We start from the raw sequence: 21,411 nt of genomic DNA on the forward strand, positions 1-21,411 counted from the left end.
TATCTTGTGTTAATTAGTGTAGGAAGACTCAGTTTAATTGTGGGTAAGATTATCCCTTAGGTGCTTTAAAGAAGAGGACAATGAATACATTATTTATAAACAGTTAATTTTCCAAATTTTCATTACTTTGAGCCTAGCTATCTCATTCATAAGATTAGAAGATCTATATATCTTAACCTCTTATTACTATGGTTAAAAAAATTTCAACTCTTACCAAAGCAACTTAAGGAAGGAATGATTTATTTTGACTCATAATTCAAGGCTTTAGTTCTTCATGGTAGGGGAAATTAGGAAGGCGGGAGCTTAAGACAGCTGATGAATTACATTCATCTGCAATCAGAACTGGAGAGATTGCTCAGCGGTTAGGAGCACTGACTGCTCTTCTAGGGGACCTGGGTTCAATTCCCAGCATCCATATAGAAACTCATAGCTGTTCAGTTACAGGGAATCAGACATTTCATCTATACTCAAGAAACAGTGGATAATGAATGCAGGTGTTCAGCTGGTTCTCTCTCTCTCTCTCTCTCTCTCTCTCTCTCTCTCTCTTTGTTCAGTCTGGGACCCCAAACATAAGGAATGACCTCACCCACAACTAAATGAGTCTTCCTACATTAATTAGCACAATCAAGATAATCTCCCACAGATTCCTGCTTCAGAGTAGTCCTAGATTCTGTCAAGTTGGCAGCACTAACCATTACACCATAGTGCCTTCTTTTGGGGGTTAACAGGTATAGAGGTGGGGTTGCCCCAGTGCTGTGGTGGCGGGTGTCACATCTTTGGTTCTTTCTTGATTATGCTAAGACGAGCTATCACCTAGTGGACAAGTGTTCCCAGCCATGTCCTGTCTGTCTTCATCTCTTCAGTTAGTCCTTTACTCAGAGACCTAGCAACAAGCACTCTTAGAACTGGACAGTGGACTCATTCGACTAGGTGAGGGGGTCTTGAGAAATTCCTCAAGGCCAGTGTTCCTGATAATTTTAATGTGTCAATTCGGGGAGGCAGCCAAAGCTGTTCATTTGTAACAGCTGCTGAGAAATTATGTCAACACCTTGGGATAGATTCTCTGTTGGGCACAGAGGTTAGGCTGAAAGTCATGAAACCTAAAATAATTATTGGGCAACAGCATGGTAGGGGATTACAGGCACAAAATAAACAACCTTTTAAAAATCCACATGCTTTGGCTGGCTGCGCTCACGCTTGCTCGTCAACCTCACCGCCTTTCCTTAGACTGTCATCTCAGTCTGAAGGTTGAGCACATCTTCGTAGATTTAACTACCCTCACTTGTAACCTAAGGGCAGTTCAAACCCACATGCGTACTAAATATAAGTTGTTGATCCAGCCTGGGATAGAAAGTGATCGACATCACGGGGTGAGTTCCTACCACAGAGGAGGGTCAAGGTGAAAGGCCGTTTTATCTCAAATCTGAACAGAGGAGGAGATTTCCTGTGAAGTCAGATGAGAAAACGAAGAAAAAAGAAAACCACCTTTTGACTCCATTGCACGAAGCAGTTTATAGCGGGTCCCGCCCCGTCGGAGAACTTCAAACACCTGAGCGGCATATTTGTGGTTTGCTTGTGTTACCCGATTCTGGGGCTGACACATGTTGCTTTTAGTTCACGGCTACTGTTTCCAGTCCTCTGGGCTCTTACGTTATGGTTTCACTGTGGTCACATACATCTCTCCGCTGTTCTAGTGGAACAGCTAGCTGCAGGGATACCCCCACAAACAGACCAGGGAGGACGGGCACAGCTCCGCTTCACAGGTTGAGAAACCAAAGCTTAGTACACGTGAAATGTGTGATCTAGGATCACCTGGGTAGGAAGGGGCAGAGCCTGGCTTCTCATGTGGCAGCTACAACCAAGGGCTCCTTTGTCAAATTATGCTGTACCATATATACCCTACCCTTTCTTCTTTCTACACCCTCTTTGGGCTATGATTTGCCCTCTTTCTGCTAGATACCTACCTCCAATATTATTCGTACTCTTCCCAATCACACATTTGGGTGTGGGCACAAGAGTACACACACACACACACACACACCATTTCACTGTTTCGCTGCTCCAACCTAGAATAATCAGTCCATCACCTTTCTGGAAAAAAAAAAAAAAGAAGAGGGATTTTTTTTTCTTTTGAGGCAAGGTCTCAAGTCCTCCCCCCACCCCCCACCCTCGCCCCCAGCTGATCTCAAACTTGCTGTGTAACTAACAATGGCCTTAAATTCCTGACTCTCTTGCCCCACCTCCAAAGTTCTGAAACTTGTGGCACCATGGCTGGCAAAAACACTCTGAATTTTGTCTGGACCACTGACCTTGGTCCTCATCGGGCAGTATCTTGTGCTGTGGGCTTTACTGTATAGACTGCCTTCTAACTAAGCAACAGAACCTAGGAGTCAAGACAGCTCTGCATTTCTCTTTGTGTCCCGTTAGCCTCAGCCTAGAATCCTGCACACTTTTGGTGCTAATTAAAAGTCTGATTAGGGCAGGAGAGATGGCTCATCAGTCAAGAGCACTTGCTTTAGGGTTAGGGCTAGGATTAAGGGTAGAGTTAGAGTTAGGGTTAGGGTTAGAATTAAGGTGAGGGCTAGAGTAGGGTTAGGGTTAGGTTTAGGGTTAGGGCTAGGTGTAGGGCTAGGGTTAGAGTTAAAGTCAGGGTTAGGGTTTGCTGCTCTTGCTGAGAACTCAAGTTCAGTTCCCAGAACTCATATAGCGCTTACAACTCGCTGTAATTTCAGCTCCAGTAGATCTTATGCCCTTCTTCAGCCTCTAAGGTCACTCCATGTTTGTTGTGCTCATATAAGTAGTGAGATGCATATACATGCACATAACAGATGTGCATAAATGTATATAAAGAACTTAAATTAATGAGGTGAATCTCTAGAGATCTATGCTAAACATGGACTCTGCACAGGCTGTTTTCAGCAAGCAGGAGTCATTGTTAGCACAGGTCCCCTGTCTTGGAGCGCTTTTGGTAGTGCCTTCCCAACAAACTGGTGATCCGTGAGAATTCAGTGAATGGAAGAATGAACCGCCACCTCAGTCACTTGAGAGGCCGGTGCTCTCGTCTCTTTCATTGCTATGACAACATACTCTGACAGCTAGCATCTTGTTGAGGAAAAGGTTTCTTTCATTGAACCCCTCCAGACCATCACTGAGGCAACTCTAGTCAGGAACAAGAAGGCAAGATGCAAAGAGAAATGTGGCTTGCCCGTTGAATCATATCCAACTAGCTTCATTTTACAGCCCGGGAACATACATATGAACAGGAAGTGGTGTTGCTCACAGTGAGCTGGACCCTCTGGAAATCAATCAACAATCAAGAGAGCCCCCCCAAGCCCCCTCCCCGACAACCCCAGAAGCCAATCTGATTTAGCCGATTCCTCGATTGAGGTTCTCCTGTCTGATGACTCTAGGCTGTGTCAAACTGACAGTTAAAGCTAAGTAGGACAGTGGAGCAAATTATGCAGCACCTCCATGCCTCTATTCCCTCGTGCATAGAGAAGTGCCTCTTAGAGGGGTTGTGTTAGAACTCTGGACAGTCCCTGAAAGGGGATAGCTACCGCAGTCCCATCAGTACATTCTAAACCTTCGCGGGGGAAATGGTTCCAGCATCTCAGAAACAGAGAGGAGAGTCTAATGGGCGGAGCAGGGTGGAAATTTGCTGCGGAGTGGATGAAAACGACAGACCGCCCCCCGCCCCCCGCCCCTGCCCTCCGCCCCCACCCTTCCTCCTTGTACTGCTATCTGCTGGGTTCTAGGTTTTGTTTTGTATTTGCTTGTGGCCAACTTGGAACCCCCATGGTGTCTCCCTTTGAAACCCTAAGAACACTTGCTGCAGCCAGTGCCCCCCTACCCCCCACCTTTCCTTTCTTTATTAAGAAAAGGAAACAGGAAATTGAATGTAAAAACCCTCCAACGGTTAGAGTCACACAGAAGTTGTGAATGTGGCCACACCCCCCGCCAGGAAATGAAAGTACAGTTCTCACCGTAATGTTCCTTGCCTTTCATGGCCCACTTGGTGTTTTTCAGATTTGCATTAGATAGTGGAGATGACAGGCCTGAACTCTGGGCAGGAGGGCTATCACTGGGCAATGGGGACTGGAGCACAGATTTGATACTCTATAAAAAAGAGAAGGGCTTTTCTTTTGCTCTGTGTCAACAAGGTTCTTTCAGATGTCACCTACTGGAGGGAAGAGGGGACACGGCAGATTCTGACCCATTGATACGTGTATTTGTCTTGGCTCGTATAGTGTGTTTTAAAATCACTCAGTGTGCATGCAAAGACTTGGAGTCTGGATTCCCGCAAGGGCTGTGGGGGAAAAGCAGATGTCTTACAGCCATGTGTGGGCGGAGTGGGGCTAACGCAGGAATCCACTCTATTTCTTGTACTATCTGCTTGAAGTCAAGGGGTGTTTGCAATATCAGGCTTTTATCGTGTGTAAGTGAAAGACAAGATAGACACAAAGCTGCCATTCCCCAGAACAGAGGTGGAAGCCATTGACACCCTGAATCTGTTATACTCCATCCTTCGTTTTGGCTTATCCTTTCCTAAGTGGTTCCTCTGATTCCAAGTGATTAGTCTGCTACCCTACAGACTGTGTGTGTGTGTGTGTGTGTGTGTGTGTGTGATCAGAGGACAACAGTACTCAGTCCTCTCCTTACACTATGTGAATCCTAGGGATTAACTAGATAGCAGGTGACAGTGGGCCATGTTGCTAGCCCTTGTCTGGTTCTTTCCTTCCTTCCTTTCTTTCTTTTTTTTTTTAAGATTCTTTTATTTTGTGTGTTTGAATGTTTAGCCTACATGCTAAACTCACATTCACATGCACATGCACACATACATCCCACATGTGTGCTTGGTCTACAGTTGTCAGAAAAAGGGTTTGAATCTCCTGGAAGTAGAGTTACAGATTGTTGTGAGTCTCCATGTGATATGGGTGGTGGAAATTGAACCTGGGTCTTCTGCAAGAATGACAAATGCTCTTAACCACCAAGCCATCTCTCCGGAGACCCATTTGGTTATGCTGATCTAACAGTCCTGCTCTATAGCCCAGCTTGACCTTGAACTCTCCGTAATCTTGGGTGCAGGGATTATGGGTCTTAGCCACCATATTTGGCTGTATTAGACCTCTTGCTTCGCTACCCAACACTCCTTCCTGCTTCTTCTGCAACTGGACTCCAGTTCTCTTTCAGGCAATCGCCCATTTTCCTCTTAGTCTCTGCATTACATCAAGGTGGCTCTATGGGCCACCTCCCCAGTAGACATACAACAAAGGTATTATCTATCAGATCCTTGCTCAATTTCCCAACCATAGTGATTGGTTCAGATAGGGCACGTGACCCTGGGGAGACCTATTGATACCTTGTGTGGAGAGGGGAGGTGGTGCTGTTCTTACCCTAGCATAGAACCTGGAGCGTGGAACCTTAGAGCAGTTATTGGTCACCTAACAGGAGGCTGAGAGGGAGACTTGCGAGGAAGACTTGCTGAGAGAGAAGGACAGGCCCCGGATCCCCTTGATGCAGCCTGTCCTGGACTATTCAGTTCTATGAGGAGCTTCTTAGAGAAACTAGGCTGACCCTTTCCTTGTAAGTCTCCTATCCATGGTCACCCTGGGAAGCAAACATAGGTGGGGGAGCAGGTGACAGGACACACTTATGTGCCTCCCAGATGACCCACTTTATTTCAACCAAGGCCTCTAGAGAGCAAAAAGACCTCTATGCTCTTTTTCCTTTCTTTTTTAATTATAAAATTCATTCCTACTTTAATTGCAATAATAAAAAAGAATCACAGAAAATGTGGTATATTTACACAATGGAATACTACTCAGCAATTAAAAACAATGAATTCATGAAATTTTTAGGCAAATGGTTGGATCTGGAAAATATCATCCTAAGTGAAGTAACCCAATCACAAAAGAATATACATGGAATGCAGTATCTGATAAGTGGATATTAATTAGTCCAGAAGCTCTGAATACCCAAGGCACAATTAGCATAACAAATGACTCCCATGAAGAAGTAAGGAGAGGGCCCTGATCCTGGAAAGGCTTGATCTAGCATTGGAGGGGAGTATCAGGACAGAGAAAAAGAAGAGAGGTAATTGGAGAATGGGTGGAGAGAAGAAGGTTTATGGGACATATGGGGAGGAGGGACCTGGGAAAGGGGAAACCATTTGGAATGTAAACAAAGAATATAGAAAATAAAAATATATAATAATAATAATAAAATAAATATATAACTCACAAAAAAGAATCAAATCACACAAACAAAAAAGGTAAAGTCGTCCCCTCTTTCCCCCTTCAGCTACTCTCTAGAGGTTTGTTATGTAAAGTATGGTTACTATTAGTAACTATAGTTACTAATAATGTTGCTTTAAAAATTACCACTTCTGCAAAAACAAAAACTTGGAACTTATAATACCTACTGTGTTCTAGTAGCATCCTAAGGACCTGCAGTTTCTCATTTGGGCTTTGTTGTGGCTTGCACTGACTATTTGTGATCCAAAGGGTCAAGTGGCAACCCTAACAGAAATGAAATCAACTGACTTCAGAGCCCAGGTTCCTTCCCTGTCACTGGGCTCCCGCGGATGGTTAGACATTTAGCTGGAGATGCCCGTTTGTGCATATTTAACTAAACCACTGTGGGCTGACGCTACACATTCTGTGCGCAGTTATCTCTCATCTGACCATCATCATTTGTCATCACCTCATATCACTTTCTCAATGAGACAGTCAAGCTCTTGAATGGCAAAGTGGTCCATGCCTCAAAGAGGCAGGGGTGGGGGTGGGGGGTGGGGGGGAAAGACCAAGAGTTCAATGCTAGCCTTAGCTACATAGCAAGTTTGAGGTTGGTCTGGGCTACATGAGACTCTGTTGGGGTCTCCTACCTCTACTTCACTCCCAGTCACCGAGGACAAAGCAAAAACAAACAAAGAAACAAACCAAAACAAATCTCAAGCTGTTGTCTGAAAAACATTTGCAGACACAGGTGGCTTGCAGGGATGACAGCCCTGTAGGTTAGTGACCAAGCCATCCCAAGACAGGTAGAAAACAATAGCATCTTCAAAGGATGAAGAGATGTTTGGCGACATCAGCCTCAGAGTATGCTAAGCTTCAAGCCCACTGGTCATTGGTTGACTGTCCCTACCCTCACCCCTCCTGACATGTAGGGGAGGGACTGTGCATCAGGCCCATTTTTATTTCCGGGGCCTAGTATGACTGGCCTGGCTCAAACTAAGTGCTCAAGGCACTTACTGAGTGAACACACAAAGGGAACACGTGTTGAATGCTCAAGGGCAGGGCCTCCAGAAGTGAGAGAACCATCCCAGTGCTGTGTGGAGAGGCCAGGAGGCTTTGCGGGTGACACAACTGACCTGGATTCGTAGGCGTCCATCCCCAGTGATGCCATGCTGACGTTCATACACAGATTTCCACACATCTGTTCTCATCTGCTCACTGGGGCTGAACCCACACCCTGCATGCCACCAATAGTCAGGGTGTTTGTCCTTGTTGTTGTTTTGTTTTGTTTTTATGTTTACTGGCTACTTCAAGGGCAGCACAGAATAATGGTTGCTGATTTGGGACCTGGAGCCAAACTGCCTTTGTTCAAATCCTAGCTCCGCCATTCACAAAATTTGTGGCCTTAGGCATGATATTTCCTCCCCCATCCTCCACAGGGTTTCTCTGTGTAGCCCTGGCTGTCCTGGAAGTCACTCTGTTGACCAGGCTAGCCTTGAACTCAGAAATCCACCTGCCTCTGCCTCCCAAGTGCTGGGATTAAAGGTGTGCACCACCACTGCCTGGCACCTTAGGCATGATATTTAACTTCACAGTGGGTGCGGGGTGTGTTTGCCCAGAAGTAAAGGGGGGATACTTACCTACTAGAGGGGTAAGTAGTGAAACTGAGGCTTGTGTGAGGTGACCCACATAAAGCATTCATCAGGACAGGCAGAATGCCAATCAGTGTCCCGACTGTAAAGAGCCCAGTTGTTTGACCTTTTAAAGAAGGATCAGATCACACCTTTAATCCCAGCACTGAAGCAGAGGCAGGCAGATTTTGTGAGTCTGAGCTAGCCTGGTCTACACAGCAAATTCTAGGCTAACTGAGGCTACATAGTAAGACACTGTCTTTAAAAAAAAAAAATCAAGAATCAAGATCAGTGTGGGGACATAGACCTTTAAAATCCCAGAACTCTGGAGTCTGAGGTAGGAGGATCAGGAGGTCAAGGCCATTGTTTGATGCGTAGCAAATTCAAAGACAACTGCTGGAGATTCTCTCCCCTCACAAAATAAACACACCAACTAAAAAGAAAGCCTCTAAATGACAACACAGGATCCTATACTGGTTCTTGCCCGTTGTGCTCTGAAAAGCCACTGAACTGCTGATCTTGAGAGGCACACAGATCGAGCACAGGATTTATTGTTGTAACACGCTCTCATCCCTGGGTGGTGTTCCAATTCATTCTTAGTTTCTTGGCAGTTGAAGTGCATGCCTTTCTGGGTGATGGTAACATGGCCTAAAACACATAATCCTTTAATACCTACCCTCTCTGTGTCCCGAGTCCCTTCTGTGCCTTGTGGTCATCGTCCGTCTTCGGATCTTCTCTCTTTCCCCTAAGTGGCCCAGCGTCATCTCCTTTAAGGTGAGCTGTCCCCGCCCCTGCAGCTGTTGTCAAGCCGTTGACTAGGGTATCAGCCCTCCTCCGTCCTCCCTCCGTCCTCCCTCTGTCCTCCCTCTGGCAGGCTCCCAGTCACACGGTCTTCTCTCTGTCAGAGCAGGGCAGCTGTCTAGATTCATAAGCTTCAAAGGGAACTGTTTAAAATTTTGAAAATTTTCCCCAGATGCCAATTCTATGCCCACCCTCCCATAGCCAGTTTACTCCTGGGATGATGTCACTCTAGTTCTACCTTCATGAGGCATCTCTGAGTGTGAGAGCAAAGGATTTAGGGTAGTATTTGTGTATGTACACATATACATTGATGATATGCCATCACAAAAATCATTCCCAGGGTTGCTGTATCAGAGGTTAAATTAAGTAAGCTAAATTAAATAATGCTTTCACAAACCCAATTTGTAGTTGGGGGCTTCCTCTGGTCTTATCTTGGCTTTCTTAGATGTATACATCTCAGATGTCCTTAGAATTGATGAAGTCCTTGACCCATGCCATGGTTTGGTGTAATTGGGTCAAGCACTGGGTGCTCCACACTTTCTCCTGTGCCTCAGTCCCTGAGGCCAGCATCATTAGGGTGTGACCTGGGCAGAGATGGCAGCCAGCCCAGTCATGGAGCTATGACGTCCATCTACCCACGTACTGGGACTTAAACCCAACCTCACTCATGCTAGGCAAGTTCTACTGCCGAGTTTCATCCCTGGTGCCCCCTCCCTTGGCTTTTTATTTTGGGACAGTCTTGCGAAGCCACTCAGGTAGGCCTTAAACTTGCAATCATCCTGTTTCAGCTTCCTGAATCCCTGGGATCACAGACGTGCACCATCAGGTCACACTGGCTGGAAGTTCTGATACTCATGGTAGAGTCACTGGTTAGGTAAATTCATGGTGGGACTGAAGTATGGCATGGTGGGGGCCTGGCACTCTCCGGGAAGGACAGTGAGATCTGTGTGCACACTGTACACTCTACTCCATGAATTGGTTGGGACAGGGCACAGAAAAGGCAGATGCTGATTGGTCACATGGGCCGTCCCGCTCAGCTTCGCACCATGTGACAGCAATTGGCCAGCTCTGTTTTTGCCCCTCCCCTTAGGTTTTGAAGACAGATAAACGTAGGATATCTTATATTCTTTGTCATATTTCCCAGGACTTGGCCTTTTCTCTTCAAGCACACTGACTTCGCCTGCAGGTTCAATCTCTAGCCCCTGTGAGACAGAGAAAGCATTAGTGCTGAAATGTGGCTTCTCCAGTCACTCATTCAACAGGTACTTGCTAAGCAGCCTGGGTGGTAGAATACGTGAGATCTCCTCTAGACACCCATGGTCCAGGTGGGCTGGAGAGCAGCTGAGTACTCAGGCAAAAGGTGAACAAGAATGCCAGCGGAGAGCTCCTGACCCAGGGCAGGAAGAGTTAGAACAACTTATGTGAGTCAGAATCAGAAGGAAAAAAAATTGGGAATTTTCCATTGCATGCACACATACAAATACCACTAACAACAACAATAGGAAGGGCATGACAGACAGAACAGTACACACACACACACACACACACACACACACACAAGACAAGAGAGTCGAGGACATTCAGCATAAGGTGGTAAGGAGCACCCTGGAGACTTTCACGGGGAAGAGTTGGGAAGTTGACTGGAAAAATTAAGCCAGAGCCAAGTATGACGGCATGCATGCTTTAATCTCAGCACTCGGGAGGCAGAGGCAGAGGCAGAGGCAGGCAGAGCTCTGTGAGTTTGGAGCCAACTTGGTTCTACGTTGCAAGCTCTAGGCTAGCTGAGGATACATAGAGTGAGACATGGTCTCAAATGAATAAATAAATAAGTCAGAGACTTAGGCTGCAGGCCTCAGGCCTCCGAGCTCCATGTCTGATGTCAGGGTGCTCAGGCCTGCTCCTGAGGGAAATGGAGTAATGGGAGGCTGGGGCAGGAGTATCCTATGTTCGAGGCTAGTATAATAAAAGAGGAGGAAGAGAGACACAGAGACACAGAGACACAGAGACACAGAGACAGAGAGGCACAGAGACAGACACAGAGAGAAAGACACAGAGACACAGAGACACAGAGGCAGAGAGACAGAGACAGACACAGAGAGAAAGACACAGAGACAGAGAGGCAGACAGACAGAGACAGACAGACAAAGACACAGACAAAGAGATAAACATACACAGAGAAAAACATACACAGACACAGAAACAGAGAGATGCTGATATTGACTAATTAACGGGCAGGGATAGATGAAAGTCATTTAGAAGTCCACCAAGGTGAGTTGCCACCTCCCAGCCTGGAAGAAGGGTTTGGAAAGGAGGGCACATGTGTCCAATTCCACCCAAGTCCATTATTAATAAGCCACACAGTGATTCATCTGCACCTTCCCCATTCCTGGCTTCATTTCCCCATCCGGCCGCTGCAAACCCTGTCTTTGATTCTAGCTCACTTCCCCTTCCTCCCTGTCTGAGCAGCTCCCTGCACTAGAATTCTCTCTGGGACCCATCTCCTTTCTGCCTTTTGTAGCTAATTGCCAGATTCCCCTGGCTTTCTTTGTGGAAAGCTTCAGGTTTTTCTTTCCAAAAATCCCTTAGAAGCACGTTGGCCAGTGGGAGAGGAGGATCAACTCCTTTCAAAGGGCAGCTGAGAAATAGCGCAGCCGTTATGACTTATGGGAACTCCATGGCCACAGCTGCTGCCAGTGACGGGAACCAAATCAACAGCAGGAGCCCTGGCCCTGGGCCTCCCATGCTGGCAACTCCCACAGCCAAGATTTGAACCTGCCAAGTCTGCATGCCCCTGGGCAATACCTTATGGGTTCCGTCATGTCAGTCAGAGCATACCCATGGAGATTATATACGGAAAACATGTGGCTCACTGAGAACGTCGTCTCCTCACCCTGCTAGAAATGGGGAGCAGGACAGATGGGGAGAAGCTCCTTGAGCCCCTAGCTCTGTGTGAATGACACACAGTTTGGAAATCTAAGCACTTTCAAGGATGTTCTAGTAAGATTCTGTTGTATGTTCATCTATGTACATATCTAAAAAGAAAAATTTCATCTCAGAGAAAATCCAAAGACGATTCATCTGTGGAGTATGATTTGAATTAAGCAAACGGAAATCTTTAAGAAGGTGGGCATATCCATCAGTGTAAGGGATGCTTTGACCTATAAGGAAAGCCTTTCCAGGTGAGATTATCCCCATTGGTGTGGACAAGGCAATTTTCTGTCACGGCCCATCTCTAAAACAGATCATCACGCTTGTTCATGCGGCAGCAGCTGCTAATGTCAGATAAAAAAGAAAAAAAAAATCCTGCCATTCCAAAGCAGAACCGTTTGTGTATAATTCACGAACCTCTTAGGTTCCTTTCAAATGAAAAGAGTTACCAAAATAGAAATTATTCTTATCACCATGCCAACAGCAGACCTACAACATCAGCTCATAAAACACTCTGTCCTAAAGCTCAAAGCAGGACCCTCACGTTTCTCCATCAGAAAAGCTTTCCATTTTTTTCATTTCCTTCCAGAACAAGCCTCCTTCACGTACAACGCCCTCACCAGATAGTGTGGTCAAGCTGGCAGGAACACACACACAAACACACACACACAAACACACACACACAAACACACACATACACACCCATGCACATACATGCACACTCCTCAGCACACATACCTCTCTCCTCATTCCCCAAGAGCAGTGTGTGTGTGTGTCTGTGTGTGTGTCTGTGTGTGTGTCTGTGTGTGTGTCTGTGTGTGTGTCTGTGTGTGTGTCTGTGTGAGTGTCTGAGCTGATGACATATTATGACAGCATGCTCAAGAGTGAGACTCAGCCTCAAAGCAATGCAGGTCACGGCAATAGGCTTTATATAACCCGGAGATGCAGAGAAACCCAAAATAGCATCTTCCCTGCTGCTCAGTTAGTCTCCTCCATCAGCCAGGGATAAAATTAGAGCAGGCGCTGACGTGCACCTGCGTGTGCAGAGGGACTCCAGGGAGACAGAACAGACTCAACACTCTGCCATCAGCCACGTAGGCTGCCAGGTTTTTCAGACCCCAATCTGTCACCAGACGGAGCCGTGTGTGTATGTGTGTGCGTGTGGGTGTTCATTGGTGTAAATGCAAGCCCTGAAGAGACCTGCTCTGAGGACAGCGAGTGAAAGGACTGGTCTGGGAGCTGGTGGCAAGGAGCTCGGCTGCGTGGGACTGTGCAGAAGATGTACCAGGCTATTCAGATGTTTGGAAGGAAGTCGGTTCCTGTATCAGTCTCAAGTTTCCCTTGCAGATTCTTTTCATGGACCCATACACTTCTTTCTGAGCCACTGAGGGGGAAGGCTGGCCCCTTTGTAACCTCATTCTGCAAACAGATAAGCAAATGCAAGGTCTTACTGGGTTTTGTTTTGCTTTCAGCTGAACCAAACACATGGAATCTGGAGGTTAAAAGACTGCCAAGAAGTCCAGGGAAGAGAGGAACAAGGGTGGGAAAGGAAGCTCAGCTGTCCAGTGGCTTTCGGGCTTTTGACCTTGTCTGGAAGCCATAAACACTGCTCACAGGTGTGGTGGGCAGAACTGTCCAGCTAGAGCAGTGGTGTGATTTTTGCTCCATCTGAGAGGAGGCAGAACAGAACCTTTTGAGCAAAAAAAATATGTATGAGGTTTGTTACTGCATCAGTGAATACCAACCAGGTACCACCTCCAGGGAGGGGCGTGGCTGACCCCAGAGACCAGATAAATAGTACAGGCTAAACGGGATGAGTTGGTGGTTGTGTTTTTGTTGTTGTTGTGCTCTGTCTTGACTGCTAGGGATTGAAACCCAGGCTTTGTACAAGCCAAGCACACTCCTGGTCTATAGCCACTCGAACTCTGCTATTACGCATTTATTTCGGGGCACTTTCTGCTTTTGGGCCTCCTTTAAACACATTTAACTATTGTACATGATTTACTGATCTTTGACTAAAGCCACAATAAATTCTGGGTATATTTTTGTTGAGCCCAAGAACAGATTAATATCAGCTTTCAAAATCAAAGCCATCCACATATGATTAATAATATATACTTTATTTTTAGGCATGGTCTCAGTATGCATCTTTGGCTGGTTTAAACTTACTATGTAGACCAGAATGGCCTGGAACTCGGAGCTATGCCTGCCCCTGCTTCCTGAGTGCTGGGATTAAGAATGTGTCACACCACATTTGGTTGTCATATTTGATTTTCCAAGGTGGCAGACTTACTATATAACATCAACTGATATCCACGATCCTCCTGCCTCTGACTCTGTACTGCTGGGGTTACAGGTGTGCGCCACCACATCTAGCTTAAACAACTTTTTATAAGAATCTCCTCTAAGTTTTTCCTTATAATTATTGAGAGAGAGAGAGACTGTGTGTGTGTGTGTGTGTGTAGGTCAGAGGACACCTGTGGGAGTTGGCTCTGTTCTTTCACCATATGGGATCAGAGAATCAAGCTAAGATGATCAGGCTTGGTGGCAAGCGCCTATACATTGAGTCATCAGCCAGACCAGATCTCCCATTTTTAATTAGTAATTTGGCAATAAAAATGACCTGATTAAGCTACATTACGACTTCTAGACCATTCTGACCTGGGATGTAGAATTAGACCCTGTATCTAAAGAGAGATCAGAGGTGAGGAAGGAAAACAGGGAGAGAAAATGAGAGGAAGAGAGGGAGGGTAGGGAGAGAAAAGGGAGGTAGGAGGAGAGAGATAGATCTGACCAGCCCCCCCAAACGCCTCACTTGCGGCACCCCATTTCCATTCTTGCCCAAACCTTATAGCTACCCTCGACCCCTCACAGACACACCGCCCACCCCTTCCCTCTAGCTCCTTATGTTTACATAGATTGACAGGTATCTCTGCTTTCTTCTGGTCCTCTCTGATCCGCTGTGCTCTGGCTTCTCCACAAACCTCCCAAACTGACTGAGCAGGCAAAGCTCTGCTCCCCTCTGTAAGGCAGGGCATGATGTGAGCATGGATACTCGGTTCAGTAGACCAGCAGAGCTGTGGGGAGCCGGCCTAACGCCTGAGCTCGGCAGACCTGCAGAGAGACTTCAGAGGAAGGAACTTCTCTCAGGAGCTGGGCTGTAGACAGGAGAGAGAAATGGAGTGTGGGAAGCTTCAAAGTGGAGCTTCTGCTGTTGGGTAGCTTCAGTCTTTCAGCCTATCTCGTGTGGTCACCATGAATGGAGACCAAGAACTAACTGAGAACGCCCAGGATGGGCCTACCCTCTCCGCGGCCTCTGGCGTTCAGCTGGGCGCTAGCCCCTCTCGAAGCCCCGTTGCTGATAAACACATCGTGTATCCTACATCCTGTCCCTTTATCACCTTTGCTCAAGAACAGCCCTGGCTAGTCAGCCCACCCTGGACCCCCACAAGCCTGACTCCCTTTCTTTGGCAAGCTGAGGAACTTAAATTCATTCTTGGGTGTTGGAGAGATGGCTCAGTGGTTAAGAGCCCTGGCAACTCTACCAAGGCAGCCTGCTTAGCTTCCCAGCGCCCACAGGACGGCTCACAGTCATCTGTAACTCCAGTTCCAGCTCGAATGCCCTCTGGCCACACAGGGTGTCAGGCACACCTGTGGCACACAGAGATACATGCAGGCTAATACTCCTACACATGAAATAAAAATAAACCTCAAAAATATTTTTTTAATGTAGTCTACGATGCACAGTGAAATATGACTTCCCCTGACGTCTGTCCTTCCCTCCCTGGCCCTAGGGGACAGGACTTTCAGGTGGCCCCCAAGATCCCTGCCTCTGGTACATATCATGTTTAATTTCTTTCCCTTGAGTATAGTTTGATAGCACATCTCACTCTGGATTGTGGCAGGAAGCTGTGTTGGTGTAATGAAGGCCCCTACTCATGTGATTTGGAGTTAAGTGAAAGAGATTATCTGGGCCTCCACTAATCAGGTGAGGTGATGGGACTCTTCCTGAAGTCAGAAAGAATTTCCTGGTGGCCTTGAGGAAGTCAGCTACCAGGCTGTGAGGGGGACATATAGTGGGGCCACAGGACAGGGACAAGGACAAGGCACGAGTAGATGCTAAGAGTCATCCGTACTGACACTGAACAAAGCAAGGATCTAACCACGTAAGGCGGCGGCGGGTGCACACTGGTAATTTTGCAGAAGGGAGGATGAATCAGGAGGATCGTGAAGTAGAAGCCAGACTGAGTCTCAGGGTGAGATCCTGTCTCAGTAACCAAACCAAAGCATCATGGAAGCTAGGAGTGCTGGGGCATGCCTGTTACCGTAGGATTGGGAGCTGGAGGCTGGAGGCCGGAGGGCAGAGAATCAGATTCAGCATTATCCTTGGTTAGAGAGTTTGAGACCAGCCTGGGCTGCATGACTCTGTCTCAGAAGGGTGTGGGGGAAGCTAGCTGAACAAATAAATGAGGAATGAATGAATGAAATCGGAGACTTAATGATTTGTATGGAAGAAACTGAATTCTCCCAACTATCACATAAGCCTGGAAGAGAGAGCCCTGGACTCCAGAGATGAATTCAGTTCACACGCACTTCGTGAGACCTTGAACAGAGACGTCAATTGGGCTCAGGCTGGACTGGCCTGTGGAAACTAAGAGTATTACTGTTCTCTTAAGGGGTTAAACTAGGCTATGCTGTTCTGCCATCATAGAAAAGTAAAGCCAAGTCTTCAATGCTCCTGCCTCAACCTCCTGAGTATGGGGGATGATACGCCTGCATCAGCATGACTGACAGGCTCTTATTGTGTTTAATGCAGCAGGGATGCCAGATCACCCAGGAGAACAGATTTAAGATTTAGCGTGATGGCGCTCATTCTTAATCAGTGGCAGTAGCTCTGAAGTCTGGGCTTACACAGCCGGGCCTGAATGCTTGACAAAATATTGGCTTGAGCGTGTCCCCAATGGTCAGGGAGCAGTTCTGTGTCTCATGCAAGTGGCATAGACTTCACTGTTACTGTGCTATGCCTGACAAAGGCCATGCACTGGGTATTATGTGTGTCCTTGCTTTGGATTGACTAATGTGGTCACTGTCACTATGTGGAATGCTAGACACAGGGAACAAGTCACTGGGGTCTATTGGCCAGCCACCCAGGCCATTTCTGCATATGTGTAAGCGTTGGTTCATGCACACAATCACACACACACACAAACACACACACACAGCTATGGCTTCTTTATTGGCTCCATTGGAACAGGCACAGAGCTTTTTATTGCTCTCTGTATACAAAGGTTTTTGGAGTACAAGGTTCTAAACGGGTTCTAGGCATGCTCAAGGCCCACGTTGCTTCTGCTACCATTTTACACCTCTGGTCAGTCTTTTCTGTAGCTTAGAAAGAGGAGGCAGGGCTAAGGCTGTGGCATGGTTAGTAGAGTACTTGTCTAGCATGCACAAGGTTCTGGGTTCAAACCCTAGCATTGCAAACATCGCAGCGTGGTGACACGTGTCTTCAAGTTCAACATGAGAGGCAGGAGGTCAAGGTCATTCTCAGCTATGGAGTTCAAAGCTAGACTGGGCTAAAGGAGTCCAGACACACACACATACACACACACACACACACGCACACGCACATGCGCACGCGCGCTCACACACACACACATACAGAGGGAACTCCTTAGGGGTCAGGAAATCCATGCCAAGGGCCCCAGGGCAGAGACAGAGAGGAAGTGAGAGACCTGGCAGACATCTCTCTGCTAGCTAATGCTGGCCCACCTGGTATACTCTGGCTGTCCATACTTCACTCTGAGCTCATTGGGTGTATAAGGAGCTTAACCATCCCACCTAGCTCTTGGGTTGTTTCAAGGATTATGGGAAATAATGCAAATAAGGCGTATGATGCTAAGCGAGTGTAACAGAGAGCCCTTGGTATCCTTCAGATGTCACCGATGTTTGGCCTGCACACAGGCTCAGACAGGGTGGGGAGGGGGGGCAGAGGCATCCTTTAGGGTCTCAGAAGCTGGCCGAAAAGGATTCATCTCCAGAGTTCCTGGCAGCCTGTCAAGTCTTGGGCCAGTAGGTCTGACAGGCTCCTCATTGTAAGCTGCCAGGTCACCTCACCCCATGCTGGGAGTGGCAAAAAAAAAAAAAAAAAAAAAAAAAAAGACTGGCAAAAACCCCAGGAGAGAGTGAGATGGCAGGTGTGAATAAAACCGGAAGTCTGGCTTAGGAGCCAGCACCCACCCACGATAACCACTTCTGAGGAATGCCTCACTGGGCCACTGATTGAACAGTGAGCCACCATTCACATCCAGCTCCCGCTTCCTGAGAAGCTTTGTGACAGTGTCCACCTGAAGGTCAGAAGCGGAACTTCATGTCACTAGCATGGAGATTTAAGTGGTAGCCACGGGCTTCCTGAGGCAGCCGCCATGACCTGCCCCAGTCAAATCCTAAGTCATTCAGTTACTGTAATCTTGGGCAATATGATTTGACCTCCCTGAACCTCAGCTTTCTTCCCTTTTAAAAGAAAAGTTGAAACTGCATCAAGAGCCTAGCACAGTGCCTGGCCCACGCCATAAGCTCAAGCTCCTCCCCCTTTGCCTCCCCGGTGTCTGGGCCACTCCTCTGCTCCTTCCTTGTCTCCACACTGAAGACAGTTGACCAGGTTACCTGGGGATGACGCCAATTCTTAATTATTTGATATTGCCACACATCTGGTCTTATCAGCAGTTATTGACTATAAGACTGCCTGCTTTCTGCTCCACCTGGCTCCTTCCTGCCAGGTGGCTTCCCCTGACGCACTTGGACAATGGTGAAGGGTTGGGCCAGGTCACCCAATGGCATCAGGATTGATGTGAAAGTTTTTTTTTCTTCCTTTTCTTTCTTAGTATTCCAAGCTAAAGGGGAAAAATTACTGAAAATCGGCATAGGTGCTCACGTCCCTGTAACACACCCCTGCACAAGTTCGACTCCTCAGGGCCTAGCTCCTTACTTCCTGTGAATGTCCTGTCTAGTGTCCCTCACCCCATCACTCTGTAGTTCCCAGCCCCCTTTTAAGGCTTGGCTCTGTGTTCCACTTCTTCCGCCCATCTCCCAATTCTGGGGTTCAGCCAGCTTTGCCTGTTGTCTGCCACACGCTCTCGGGGTGACCTTGACCATGATCATCCTCTATGGATTCCCTGTCTGGCTCAAGCCCCTGTGCTGCCTACAGATGTGTATATACAGCTGCCTCTAGAACATTTCTATCTGGTGGCTCTCCTCCCACTCAAGCATATAATATACATTGAGTTAATTGTTGAGCATTCAAGTCAGGTCCACACCGACTCTTACATAAAGATTTCCGTGGCTTCTTCCTACCAAGCCTTCTTCCCTTCCTGAGGGATAGCTATGATCATGTCTCTCCAGGGATCAGAAAAATCTTCAGTGGCTCCCTACTGTCTGTGGACTAAAGTCCAGACTCTTCAGGCTATCAGGACCTACCAAGGCTTGTCTTCTGTATCCCGAGAATCTACAACCATGAACGCCTCTATATGTTGTGCCCCAGTAAATTTACCTATTATGCAAACCCGGAAACCTAACCTGGGATCCCTCTTCTGATAATTCTAATTCCTTAGTGTCCCTTGACTGCATCCCCCTTATCTACCCGCATCCCACCACAATGCAGGCTGTCATTGGCCTCCATAGGAATTCTGTGCCTGCATGAACGGACCTGTCACTCACTCTCTTTGGTACCCAGAAAGATGTAGACCTGACTAGGCTCATCCTCTTAAAATTGATCAACTGGTCACTGCATCTATCTATCTATCTATCTATCTATCTATCTATCTATCTATCTATCTATCGTCTATCTGATTTTGTTAGACATTCTTGTCCAGACTGGCCTAGAACTCACTATTTGATCCAAGCTGGCCTCAAGTTTATGATACCCCTGCCTCATCCTCTCAAGTGATAGGGTTACAGGTTTATGTCACCACACCTAGCCTTCAAATAGTTTATTTTAATAGACACAACCAAAGATATTGAATTATTTACTAGGTCTAAAATTATTGGCTAGGACAGTGAAAGAGACAAAGAGAACGTATTTTATTGAGGTAGGAACTGAAAGAAAGACACCCCACCCTCAGGAAATGAAGGCCTCAGGGTTGTTCATTCAGCAGCCAGGAGGGTCCCTTGCCTTACGTAGTGACTAAACAAAGCCTGATGAGCAAGGCCCTCATGGTCTCTCTGCAGACCTCTCCTTATCCCTCAGGCCGTTCTTCTCAGAATCTCCAGCCGCCTGGACAGAGGCCAGAGTGCAGCTCAGTGGCCTATGGCTTGCCTGGTTTGTAGGATGTGTTAGGTTTGGTTCAGTCCCTGGTAGCGCAGGAAAACAGGCAGCCAGGAAGGAAGAAAGGAAAGAGGAAGGGTGGGAGGAAGGAAGAGCTCAATAAGGCCTTGTATCGCTCGGAAACCTTTTCTGAGCCTTGTATGCATGTGGGTGCACATGGGAGCCCCTTCTTTAAGGGCTGGATTCACTGTATCGCCACTGTCACCGTCTTAGTCCGCTGCAAGGTCGGAAGGGGCAGTTTTCTGAAACGCTTAGTGTTGCATGTAAGCGCCTGATAGATGGTTGAGTGTTAGAGGACCCTCGCTGCCTCTCGCGTAGATATCTTTGTCCGTGTTCCGCGCGGAACTATGCCATGCAGCTCTGATCATATCTCTTCGCTGATCAGAATATCTTCAGTGGCTCCCCACTGTCTGTGGAGTAAAGTCCAGACTTCTAGAATATGGTAGCTGGCGTTTGTCTCTGACCTTCCTACTTGGGCGTATAGCCCTCTCCACCCTCTGAGCACCAGGGTTCCTCCCACGCAGGCCCTGGCTACTTCCTCAATACCCCGGACTTTCTCCTGCCGGATTACAGTCCACTCTGTTACCCTTACCACGCATGCCTAGCCCAACTGACTTTGCCTCTTGCAGTTTTCCTGACCTCCAAGGCATCCTGGGCCATTTCCCTGCCTCCCCCTTAAATTTGTACCTCCAAATCTTTTCCTGTTTGGTTTTGTTTTAAAACACAGTTTCTCTGTGTAGCTCTGACTGTCCTAGAATTCACTCTAGACCAGAGTGGCCTCGAACTCAGAGTGCACTGGGCTACCACTACCCTGCTTAGACTTCCAAATCTTTAACAGGATGTTGATATCCCGGCAGGTCTGGCCTGCTCACAGGTTCAGCCCTTTTTCGCTACTCCCCCACCCCCTTTGTTCCGTGTTCTTTTTGTCTGAGAGCCCTGGTCTCCTCTGGAACCCTGGGACAGGCAAGGGTGTTTTGCTTTGTTTTTGATGATGCTGAGCGTTTACGCATGCTCTTCTCCATGCCTGTCCCTGTCTACCCTTCATCCATACCATTTTCCTGAAGCACACGCGCTGGGAGATCTCTTCTAGACGCCTTCCTGCAACCTTCTGGTTACCCTTTCATTTCGCCACGTCCCACTATTAGCATGCACTCAGCCCGGCTGCATTCTCCCTGAAAGCAAGCCTGGTGTTTCTTCTTCCATCCCCGGTACTTAGCACATGCCATCAGATGCTCAATAAACGATTGTACACCGATGGGCTTCTCCAGCGACTCTGTCCACAGCAGTCCACCACAACATAGGCACTTGGTCATTTCTAATAAAATGAAACAATTTTTACTATGGATATTTTAAAGACACACAAAAAGAGTCAGGAAAAGAGCACAATTACGTTCATATTGTCCTCTCTGTCATCAACACTTGGCCAGTCTAATTTTATTTGCTCTTTCTTTCTCATTTTTTTTTTTAAATAGACAGGGCTGCACTTAGCTCAAGCAGG

General features: G+C 47.2%; 1 long non-coding RNA gene across 4 annotated transcripts in view; it reads right to left on the reverse strand.

Moving 5' to 3' along the window:
* Positions 1–19,645: 19,645 nt before the first annotated feature.
* LOC127687103 (uncharacterized) overlaps positions 19,646–21,411 on the reverse strand; it is a 31,750-nt gene continuing 29,984 nt past the window's right edge. For all 4 annotated transcript variants that reach the window (XR_007978328.1, XR_007978329.1, XR_007978330.1 and 1 more), the window contains one exon: positions 19,646–21,228. This is a non-coding gene — a long non-coding RNA (uncharacterized LOC127687103). The remainder of the gene's footprint in view (positions 21,229–21,411) is intronic.

The sequence above is a fragment of the Apodemus sylvaticus genome, chromosome 6, assembly GCF_947179515.1.
Source record: "Apodemus sylvaticus chromosome 6, mApoSyl1.1, whole genome shotgun sequence".
Taxonomy (NCBI): domain Eukaryota; kingdom Metazoa; phylum Chordata; class Mammalia; order Rodentia; family Muridae; genus Apodemus; species Apodemus sylvaticus.